Source organism: Grammomys surdaster, unplaced genomic scaffold (assembly GCF_004785775.1).
Source record: "Grammomys surdaster isolate TR1022 unplaced genomic scaffold, NIH_TR_1.0 581, whole genome shotgun sequence".
In the NCBI taxonomy this organism is placed as follows: domain Eukaryota; kingdom Metazoa; phylum Chordata; class Mammalia; order Rodentia; family Muridae; genus Grammomys; species Grammomys surdaster.
The window spans coordinates 971,774-984,379 of NW_021605000.1; the positions used below are offsets into that span (position 1 = coordinate 971,774).

General features: G+C 39.9%; 1 pseudogene; it reads right to left on the minus strand.

Annotated features, from left to right (window-relative positions):
• Positions 1-10,409: 10,409 nt before the first annotated feature.
• Positions 10,410-11,027, minus strand: LOC114633338 (annotated as a pseudogene).
• Positions 11,028-12,606: the final 1,579 nt, after the last annotated feature.

Consider the following 12,606-nt stretch of genomic DNA (forward strand, 5'->3'; position numbering starts at 1 on the left):
ACCAAGATGGTCCCTTGCCAGGAATTTCCTAATGTGCCTAACTTCCGTTCTGAGATTATAGTGCATTTTATGTGTTGGAATTTTCAGTAAGTTGTAGGAGCTAACTCCTATTTATAGTCACTCATATTCTAAACATATAGGTTTGTGTCTATCAGGTACTAGACACTCAGAAAATAGCTGGACTTTATAGTTTGAAATTGTGCTGGTTGGATTTTTTATGCACCAGAGGCCTTTCAGGTAAAAAGAATAGAAAATGGTGTTTACATGCCTCAGTATTTTAATTCCGTAATTATGGGCGGGCACAGATGTGTGGGAGGAAATCACAGATGGAGCTATTGAATGGTGTGCACTGTGATCGACTGTAACGAGAAAACAAGATCCCGTCATTTGTGTTGCAGGCTTACTTCCAAGTTCCTTTTGGCTTGAGGGCTTTGTGCTCCGGTCTCACTGGGGCTTCCTATAGAGATATGGCAGAGGGCAGGGATCTGGATAAGAAGATGTGTTGAAACTACAGAATAAATTAACAGAGAGTTTTGCATCCATATCACATCTTGGAATCATTCATTCATCCAGCTCTTAATTCAGCAGGCCTTCATTATGCCAGGCACAGGGCCAGTGCTTGGGACGGACTGTTCTTTACCCTGACCCCCAGGCATAATGGGATCCAGAACTCACAGGAAGCAAAGGCTGCGTGCAAATAGAGTTATAATCTGAGGCATTATATTTGAGTGGTTAGATACCTGCAAGAGTTATCTTGTTCAGTGATAATATTGCTCCAACTAAAACATATCTGAACCTGGGATCAATAGGTTAGCTTTCTACGCTGTTACACACCTGCAGGAAAAGGGAAGGGTAATCTGGTATAGCCCAAGCCAGTGTGTACTGTCTGGCTGTATTAATGAGCCCAAACAGGGAACACAGTGAATGACACTCTAGCAAATCTACCTCAGCTATTTCTTTCCTATCACAGTAAATGTGCCAGGGAGAAATGACCTTTAAAGGGTTGTATCAGAAATAGGTCCTTCAGAGATTTAATTCCACTTTTTCCTCCTTTTGTAGATATGAGTTCAAATGGGGAGCTATGTTATCAATGGGGAGGAGGCAAAGCTGAGGTGATGGCTTGCCAGTTTGCAGGCAATGGAGCTCGGCAAAGCCTTCTGATAAGAAATTCATATGCCAAGGCATATGACATTTGAATTTAATGAGGAAATTAAAAGGCCCCGTCCTTAAAGTTAAAGATGTCCTGGATCTTTTCTCTCTATGTCTTCATGCTGCTTGAGATGGAGAATGCTCTGTGTCCTGGAACGGGCAGGAAAGTATTGATAGCTCTGGGAACATTCCGATGTGGTTCATGTTCACCTGTGACCTGTACCACAATCACCTAATGAGTGCCAAAGAAGAAGACTCCTTTTAGACACAAGAAATGCTCCCAACTCTTCTCCTGGATTCCACCCTCTGTACATGCATCTTGGCAGTGTTTCTGGTATTTGCTGTCTGTCTTCAATTAGATTCCTAGTGTCTTTCTGCTACAGCACTGTTTTCAGTAGAGGTAATTCCACTCCCTGGATGTAAAGTTGGAAGCTGTTGGCAAGGAGGTATATTTTGATTGTCATAATGATTTGGAGGGTTTGCTAATATCTCATGGTGAGAATCAGGGAGACTGTATTTCCTATCATGTACAGCTTCCCCCACAACTGCCATCAGTGCTTAGCTTCTGAGAACTCAGCTGTGTATTCAGAGATGAAAGCCCAGCTTATGTGCTTCTAAGCTTAGAATCTAACACTACATTGTGTACAGACAGAAGCAATTTTATGTATAAGAAATTTTAAGGGGTACAACTTCTATGTTGTTTAAAGCAAGGCTAGACACTACTTTGTTTAAATTCTCAACTAATCACTTTTTATTGCTGTGGAAATATTTCTGGGGGAGGACTTCAAATCAACCAAAAATAGCAACAAGCACATTTCAACCTGTCTTTAAACAATCTACTCTGGGAAGTATTTTTTACTGGACAAGCAGGATGCATATTCTTAGATATTTTTTAAATAATATAAAATAAAATTTCATGGAAGAACCACTGTCCTAAATTATGCTTGACATTTTTATATTTTTAACCAGTCTATCACTTTTCTTTAAAATTGTTGGTAAAAGCCTAGTTAATTTATTTCACAACCATCTAAATGAGGGCAAATTGGCATTCTTAAGCACCCACCTAGAGGCACACACACGGGAGCGTTCAGTGACGTGTGCTCATTCAAGCAACGTCACTAAACATATGTGCGTGTCTGGAGACTTTCTGAGGACACAGGGCATGAGCATCATCAAACGATTAGCTACTTCTCTGCTCTCAGTCTGCACAGCCGCAGTGACCAAGGAGGGAAGACTTGAAATGGATGCAAGGAGCCCTGGAGCCCTGCCCTCCTCAACGTTGTCCTTAATGCTTTTCATTTCACAAGTTTTATTGTTTTCTATTGCTTTGAAAACTAGTAAACCATCAAACCATCAATGGTTGTTTCAAAGCCCCATGTGCTATTCTTTGGCTCTAATAAAATGCTTTTGTCATGGAGCCTTTGAAGTCCTTTGAACTCATTGAAATAAATGTGCCAGATTAATGTGATCATGTCTTTCCCTTAAAAGCCAGTATCTGTGTCCTCAGTGGTCAGGTTTTGCACATCTTCATGTGGATTTCAGATCATGTGTACCTCTCTCTCTCTTACCCATTAGATATTGCTTTCCCCACCCATGCAGATCTGAACGTATATACAAATCCAGGCTATAGTTGTCAGTATCCATTTCTATTCCAATAGCTCAATTTAATAATTTGCTAGTAAAATGTCTCAGCTGGCAAAGTATCATGGTGATAGAATTACACGGTGACACAGGGTCATGAGCAGCAGTAAATCCCAGTTATCAGCTGAAGCATATGGAAGAAGGAGCCAGCTCAGGAATGGAGCTGGGAAATTTTGTTAAATTTTTCCACTTAACAGGAGATAATGGGGAACAGTGCCCTGAGGAGGGTAAGGCATAGAGTCCACAATGGTTTAGTGAGTGTTTCCCAAAGCAGACTACCACAGCTCATACCCCTCAACAGGGCCACTAGATAGATTATAAACAGAAATCTGTGTTTAATAATATTAGGAGGACCAGTTAAATGCAGTTAAATGAATGGATTGCTTATTGGTGTGGATCTAAGGGGCCTTGCAGTTTTACATTTACACATATCTCCTGGCACATTCCGCATGTTCCCCTGTTTTGTTGAACCATGGAATATGGTGTGTATTGCTTGCCTAGAGCATCTGCTGCCTTTTTCTCTAAGCAGCAGTTTGCAGAAGTTTACTTGAAACACACAATGCTCATAAAAACAAAAGTTCTGGGCAGTACAGATGTCTCATCAGGGTGAGTATTTGGTGTTCTAGTCTGAGGACTTGAGTTTGAGTCCTGGCACCCATGTGAAAGTGGAAGGGAAAAAACAACTGTACAAAGTTGTTCTCTGGCATGCACATGCATACTGTGGTGTGCACCCCTCACACACACGTAATAAAGTAACAAATAAATACGTTAGCGACATATGGAAAAAAAGTTAGCAAAGAGAGAGGAAGATCACCGGGAGCTAAAAGCTTATTTCTAACAATGAAACTATGCGATTCAAAATATTAAAGGTTGGTAAATTAAACATTTATATTGAAACAAAAATCTATAATAGATAAAAATGACTAAATTTTCATTTCAAAAAGCATGGACAAAATCCAAAAGTTAGAAAACTAGACAGTGAAAGTGTCTGCTTTATCAGAGCTTCATGTTACACATTTTAAGAGAGAATAAAGAGACATAGAGAGAGAGAGAAAGTGAAGGGAAGGGTAGAAGGGTAGCAGGATTGAACACCAGCATGAAGAATAAACTTCATGATAAAAGTAAGTGTAAAAATTAGGGGTAAGGGGCTCAAAAGCTACCCACAAAAGACAAATGTCATACAATGGAAAATACATATTAAAAAGTATTAGATATACAAAGATATATAAGTAATATGTCAGGTATTGTTACACCAAAAATTATTAGACTAAAGAATTAGACTAAAAAACAAAATGATACATTTCACTTAAGCTATGTAATTTTTAAAAGAAGTTTTAATAAGCATGGTCATGAATCAGACATTATGATCAGAAGAATACAGGCATTTTTCCAAAAGCACGACTGAAAATGTGCTAGCTACACATTCTGAGCTGTGTGGGTTCATCAGCTTCGAAGCCAGTGTAGGGAGCAGAGGAAGCCCTGACTGAGTGCAGTCCTGAGTGGATGTGCATTTTTGACCCAGGCACAGCCATGTAGAAGATGCCATTACCTCAGCCCCATGGGGGAAGCAAAATCTTCCTTGTGTGAGGCTCAAGAGGAATGACAATAGTTTCCTCAGGATTCAAGTCTGAGTGACCAGTGTGTGCAAAAGACTAGCAACTGCAGCTTCTTCCTCCCAGATATGTATATAGCCTGAGACTGTTCACCTGAAGAGACCTCCTACCAAAATTAGCTAACCTCTCCCCCTAGGCTGTACCTGATTGTGGTGGTTTGAATATGCTTGGCTCGTGGGGAAGTGGCACTATTAGAAGGTGTGGCCTTTTGGAGTAGGTGTGGCCTTTTGGAGTAGGTGTGGCCTTGCTGGAGTAGGTGTGGCCTTGTTGAGGAAGTACATACTGTGGGGATGGACTTTGAAGCTCTGCCCAGTATGGAAGAGTCAATCGTCTCTTATTTGCCTTTGGAACAAGATGTAAAACTCTCGGCTCCTCCAGTGCCATGTCTGCCCAGATGCTTCGATGCTTTCTGCCTTGATGATAATGGACTGAACTTCTCAACCTGTAAGCCAGCCCCAATTAAATGTTGTCCTTTATAATGTTGCCTCGGTCATGATGTCTCTTCACTGCAGTGGAAACTCTCAGACACTAATGATAACCTGAGGTTCCAAGTGAATGGCAGTAGCAGATGCTCACCAACAGAGTAAGCCCACCAACCTGAATCCAGGCTCGCTCTCTCTCTCTCTCTCTCTCCCTCTCTCCCTCTCCCTCTCTCTCTCTCTGTGTGTGTGTGTGTGTGTGTGTGTGTGTGTGTGTGTGTGTTCTTCTGCCCTTTCTTTATTCCCTTGAAGCCATCAGTCGGAGGTCCTGGCCTTGGGCCATGCACTAGCCATCCAAGACTCAAGTGCTGTGAATGTGACCAACTACAATCCCTGTCCCACAGGCCTGCAAAATCCTCCAAGAGTTCAACTCTGTGGCACCTCATTAGTGAGCTAAGAGTACCATGCAGGCTATGTGGACATCTTCATGTCCACCCACAGGAAACACTAGAATTGCCAGGGGGTGGGATGAGATGTGTTTGTCTTCTGTACTTCACATTGCAGCCAAGGGACATTTGGGTTTCCAGTCTCCCTAGTTCATCACTGGCCCTGTGTTAGTTACGTTTCTCTGACAAAATACCAGGGAAGAGAAACAGAAGGAAGGGTTTGTTGAGGCTCACAGTTTGTGATGCTATCAGTCTATCAGTGGATGCATGAAGTGGCTGACTACATTACGTTAGACAAGAGAAAGCTAGACTTACATGGAAACAGGTGTGACCGTCAAAAGCCTACCTCTAGTAACCTACTTCTGTCATCAAGCTACATGTCCCCAAAGCTCCATAACGTCCTAAAACAAAATCCTAAAAGAGTTGCAATTCTGTGGCACCTTGTTAGTGAGGTGAAAGTACCATGCAGGACACGTGAAAATTATGAGTGAGTTCCCAACACTTCTCCAAAGTCTAAAGTCTCTCTTGAGACTCATGGCAAACTCTTAGGTAGGAACTTTCAAATGATCAAAATAAATATTGTATCATTCCAATATCCAGTGGTACAGAGTATTCATTCCCATCCCAAGAGGGAGGATTGGCAGCACTGCAAAGAAAGGCTGGAGCAAAGTAAGACAAAACCCCAAAAAAGCCAGTATGCTGGTGCACACCCTTAATCCCAACACTAGGAAAGCAAAGGCAGGTTTCTATGAATTCAAGGCCATCCTAATCTACAGAACAAGTTTGAAGCCAGTCAGAGCTTCACAGTGGCCTGTCTCCATTGTACCCTCTTCATGTACCCATGTAATCTTCATGGCTTTACACAGCTTGCTCCAGATTTGCATGTCAAACACCAACCCTGTTACATGCTACCTAGATTCATGGGCTTCTTCTCTGGAACCTCAGCACAAGACCTTTAGACTCTGTAATACCTTCACTCTGTATGTGTGTAAAACTGACAGCTTTGGGATGATACCAAGTTCTGCAGCAAGCTTAAGATACGGCTGGATCCCTGGACTACAATTGCAACAGTCTCCACGTGCCTGTGTGGCTGAACAGCAGAGAGCCTTTCTGGTTGACCCTTTTTGAGCATGTTAACCCTGTAGCATTGCTCTGCTTTTCAAATGAAGGTTTTGCAAATGAGTTTTCAAGGTTTATACCAAGGACTCCTCAGTGTGTGAATTCTTACCTTCTGATTTATTGTGTACAACAAAAATGTTTCTCTCTCATAATGATAAACTCAAAAAAGCTTCAGCCTCTTTATCTGCACTGCTTTTGCAGCTTTATATGTCATTACTACAAAGCTGGTTCTTTCCCACATCCTTTTCTAACCCCCTCTTTTGATTTCTCATAAACCAAGCTAAACACAACTTAGCCACAATGATGTTACAGCCTGTGTGCTACAGTGTCTTAAAAATAAATGAATTAGTTAATCCATTGCTTTTGAATTCAACTTCATCCTAATTTTTCAGGGCATGGGGGAAATATTGCCAGCTTCTTTGAGAGAATGAACCAATGTTTCTATCAACATTTTGTTCTCATGAACTCCCCCCCAGAATGCCCACTAAACTCTACTGGCAGCATTCTAGGGCTTGTCTAGCCCACAACTCCACTCCAAATTCTTCAAAATTCTTCTCTCAGATCTATTTTAAAGGCCTAAGAGCTACATAGTCAGGTCATCTCAGGGCCAACCACACTTCTCAGAATCAATTTTCTGTGTCATCTACCTTTCCTGTTGTGATTAAATGCCCAGTTGAAGAGAAGGAGAGGCTGTTTAGGCTCACAGTTTCTGAAGACCTCAGTTCTTAAGATGATAAGAGTCTGGGGGAAGCACTGTGAGGTGATTAGTCACACTACCCTGGGAGAAAGCACAGAGCTAGAATGGAGATAGAGGCAGGTACAACTTTCAAGTCTCAGCCCCTAGTGACCCACTTCCATTAGCCAGGCACCATGTCTCAAATATTCTCCAAACTCTAAAATCAACGTATTAGGTGAGAACTGAGTGTCCATTTCAAATGTCAAACAGGTCAAGTGTTAAGATAAACATTCTGATGACTCCAGATGCCAAAGCTGGAGAAAAGTGTCAGTGGGACTAACCCCAAACACAGACACTTGAGTACACTGTAGGCAGCATGTATTTTCAAAGTCAATGCCCATCAAGCAAACACTCCATCCAAATTAGCCCAAACCAGTTACAAATAGAGTGGTGTCTTCCTCTTCAGAGGTTACGTGATGGCTTCTAAACAACACTTGCAACTAGATGGAACGAGGGCTCCTTTTGAAAGTAGATGATTCTAGGTCTGAAGAAGGAATTGTGTAAGGTGAGACATCCTATGATACCAAGAGATTACCAAAACCAAGAGATTACCAAAGGCTTTGCTTTCAGGTAACAAACATGTGGAAATAAACTTGAATTTGATTTGGGGAAAAGGCAGGGATTTAAGTATGTGAAATACACATGACTCTGCAAAAACTCGCCACTGTTAATCTGTGGGTACATAAGACTACATACAATCTGACATTTATTGTGTTTTTTGTTAGTTATACAGGAAATTGAACTATGCCTCACACTAGGCAAACAGTTCACCTCCAATCCTCCCTTTTTTTTTTTCTTTAAAAAAATATTTTGAGATAAAGCCTCACCAAATCCTCCAGGCTGGCCTTGGCTTGTGACCTCTCCATCCTGCCTCATTTGCAGCTGTGATGGCAGGAACAAGCCATCAAACCAGCTTATGTTATCCTTTCCATGTAACTCTAATGTTGAATACTCAACTAATGAACAAACAATTGTCATTTTAGAAATATTTCAGACATAAAATGATAAAAACAATGGTACATTTTGTACCATGGTTATGTACCATTGTCTACACCATTGTTATAGACCATTGTCTGTGTTATGGTTACATGCCATTGTCTATACCATTGTTATGTACTATAGTCTGTACCATTGTTATCCACTATTGTCTATACCATTGTTACAGACTATTATCTGTACCATTATCTGTACCATGGTATGTACCATTGCCTACACCATTGTTATAGACTATAGTCTATACTATGGTTATGTACCACTGTCTATACCATTGTTATAAACTATTGTCTGTACCATAGTTATCATTTTATAATCATTATGATAAGCTCAAGGCCAGTGTGGACTACATAGCAAAGCTCTAGCTTGAAAATAAAAAACAAGTACATTACATAAAGTAATGATTAATATCTTCAAGTTATCTTGTGTCCAGAAAGAAGAATATATACAGATATAGATGAAATAATGCTAGTCATGTGTTGATGATCCTAGAATCTGAGTTATACATAGATAATTGAGTATTCTATAGGAATATGCTCTTCCATATAGTTTTCTATATGGCTGAACTTTTTCATGATAAGATCTTTTTAAAAAACTAAGAACAACCTTAATCCCTCAGGCACTCTTCCATAAAAAGATAGTGTTGTAATATCATTCTATTTGCTTGCTTTTTAACCCATAGACTATAACCTTTTTAGAGAATAATTTTGTGTATAAGTATTTCTTTTAATACCTTTACATATATAACCCTTTTATATATAACCTTACATATATAACCTTTGCATATATAACCTTTATTTAGTCACAGAGACTAAATAACAAAATCTCATTCACTTTGCCAACCTTGAGTTTCTTCTCTTGTTTTTCATGCTGATATATTTATTTTTTATTTTATATGTATAAGTGTTTTTTTCCTGTGGGTATATGTGTGCATTCAGTTCATTCAGGGCCTGAAAAGGACAGAACAGGACTTCAGATTCTATGGAACTAGAGTTATAGGTGACCGTGAGCCACCATGGAAGTGCTGGGAACCAAGCCTGTGTCCTCAGCAAAGGCAGCAAGAGCTCTTAATCAATGGTCTCTCCAGCATCATTTCTTGAGTTTCAATAACACTATTTCTTTTTATAATTACACTTTGGCTTTCTAAGCAAATAGACTTAAGATTAATCATTTGGAATCTATTCAGATCATAAACAGAGTCCTTTGTGGTATAAGCATCCAGTACTTTGTCTATGTATATTAAAATATAAATATGGAAAAATTGTTTACAATAATATTATAGTGAATGCAAAATATCCCCAAACCTTGAAAATCTATGGATAATAAAGATATCAAAATACCATATGAAAAATTCACAAGTACTAATTTAAGATAATGTATCACCCAGCTCTTGCTTTGATAATGACTGGTTAATGGAAAAGGGAATAATTGAAATATATTTAAAGGTAAATAATGGTAGCTAGCAAGTGAAAATTATACAGAGAAAAGTGTTTGCTAATAAGTGCAGGAACATTTAAAGCACCAAAGCACAGAGCCTGGTGACATCAAAGGTTCAGGGATGAGTTAGTATTGGTATTGAGACAATCTCAGACAGAGGTATTGAGTAATGCACCACACAGCACATTCTCAAGGAGGATTTTTGCTTGTGTACAATCAATGGATCAAACTCACATTTACACATATCCAGTAGTTAGTCTTAGTCTGTTGTTCCATCTAAACATCATAGATGGGGATGCAGTAACATGAATTATCAGACACTTCTGTGAATTACCAGATTGTGTGTCAACATAATTGCCATGAGACCATGACTTTTTGATCTGACTTTGGGTGTACACAGGCTAGAGAAGCAGCTAGCTAATGGGATGACAAGGAAGAGGTAAGCAACAGAGAAGGAGCGAGTGGAGGATGCCTGGTCCCAAGGAGCCAATGCTGTAGAAAGAGTCCAAGAGAATGACAACTAGATACAGGGTGTGGTAACCAAAGACTTTAAACAAACAGGGGAAACTGGAGATGCTGAGCCACAGATAAGATCAAAGATTAATGAAATGGAAAAGGCCTAAGAATATTAACAAAGTCAACAATGTGTTCAATATGAATTTGTTTTGCCACCAAAATTATAAAGAGTTTTAAAAGCTACTCACTTTCATGTTTTGGGAATACTGTGAATGATAGGATATGTTTTCTTTTTCTTTTTTCTTCTTTTTTTTTTTTAAAGTAAAGTGATTTTATTAAAAAGAAAAACAACAAAAGGGAGATGGGACCAGAGCACAGGTTAGTCCATCTAGAGAACAGGTTAGTCCATCCGGGCCTTCAGCTTCCTGGTAGTGATCTTGTCTTTCTCAATGATGTGGACAACGATGCCCATGCCTGAGACGGCGTCCCGGTCCACAACGTTCAGCATGGCCTGGGAAATGGTTTCAAACAGGTGCTCTGGATCCATGTTGGGCTCCCAGAGAGACTCACACATCCCGTACATCTGTTCAGAGCAGGTACCACTGACTACAAAGTTGTCCGTCACCATGGGACAGCCAATGAGGTCCAGAGAGCAAATGAAGGACTTAAAGGTCTTCGGGTCCAGGCCAACAATGGCAGGGTCTGTGTAGTAGGGACCAAACTGTTTCTCATACAAGAGGTTGGCCACTATGCTCATGAGGATGTAAGGCTTGATCTGCCGACCTTCCTTCAGCTCATACGGGTTCAGTCGGAACTTGAGACGCTGGGCAACTGTCTGGACATCAGTGGCCAGGCCAGCCAGGCCTATGTAGAGCCTGTCACCCATGGGAAAGATCTTCTGGAAGTCCGTGGTCACCATCTGGGCCTGGATCCCGAAACGCCTGTCTGCAGCGATGGCCACACAGTTCTTTCCTTTCATGGCCATGATGGCCCCTCCATTATAGGACATAATAGACATGATTGCCATGTATTGGGAGCACGACCACTACTGAGTTGCCTGCAAACCGGCTCTGGCTTTCTCCAGGATATGTTTTCACATTCTTATTTAATTCTCATTTATAGTTTTCAACAATGTGCATATCTGATTTTGTGCTAATGATACATGATTATAAAAATATGCAATGTATTTGATAAAAAAACTTCCAAAAACTAAAGTTTACAGTACAATTTGAACATATTGAGTTCTTACAATTTTTGTAAAATTCATCTATAAAGATAATGGATTTTTAATTCCAATTTCAATCAAGCAATTTTAGACCTTTATTGTAGTAGTGAAAACAACAACCATAAAAGAAAATTGACAATTAAATGAAACTACATTATCTTTTGCAATTTGGAAGTAATTGAATGACAAATACTGAACAAGGAGAGCATTCTCCCACACACACAACTTAAAATAGCTGTAGTGGGGAAAATATTTTTAAATTATTACATGTGCATCTACTTATTGAGAAACACATACATGCAATGGTACATGTTTGAAGATCAGAGGCCTACTGGTGGAAGTTGGTTATCTCCTTTAACCGTGTGGAACTTAAGAATCTAACTTAGGTTATCAGGCTTGTCAGCCAGTGCCTTCACCTCCTTGTTCTAGCAATTTCCTCCACGATAAAACCATACACCTTGAAGAGAAAGTTGTTATTAAAACATAAGATGCCCTAAAGAGAGGTGAAACATTTCATCTTGCAGGAACACTCCTTAAGCTCAGAAAGAAAATGAACAATTCTCAAACAAACAACAAGTCTTCAGGAAGTCCCTGAAACTAACAGGATGCACAAGAGCCTCCCCTCTCCAAGCATATATAAGCTGAAAAGATTATAGAGAAATACTCTTAGACAAACTGAGCTAGGAGAGGCTCAGACCATCCTAGATACATAAAAGAAGCAGAGATCAACTGAACTACATGGAAGATACTCTCACATGATCTGCCTGAGACATTCTCCAACTTAGTAAGCTACCTGCAGGCTATGCAGTACACTCCAAGTTTCTAGCTTTCATGAGCTATAACTACTAGGGTGGACTTTGGTGATACATTTGTCTTCAAGTTGTCTCTGCTTCTCAAAGTAACTGCTCACCCATATTCCTCTAAGTAACCCTAATTTAACTCGTTGGTTTATCAAGTTGGACTTTGGTAGTATCTGTCTGTAATTTGGTCAGTCATGGGCCACCCATTTGGAATGAATACACATTTGTTCACATCTTCCTGGGTTTAGTGTCACACAATTACCTGGTGAGACATCTCACCAGCCCAAAAGATTTTTTTTGAGATTCAAGGCCTGATAATTTATTTGTTACCCTTAAATACTAATTTTTACCTGAACTTAGAAATAAAAGCTCTCAGTGAGGGCAGCCCACATCTATCTTGTGGCAATCTCATCTGGAAGTTTTCTCTGGCTTCTTTCATTCTCTTGGCCAAACTTTAGCATATTATGCAGGTTCCCTTTGTTTTTCTTAATGCATTGTTTCTTCAGAGCAAAAAGTTGAATGAGCTTTGTGTTGCAGAACATGTGGAGGAATAGAATGCTGAACCTTGGGTG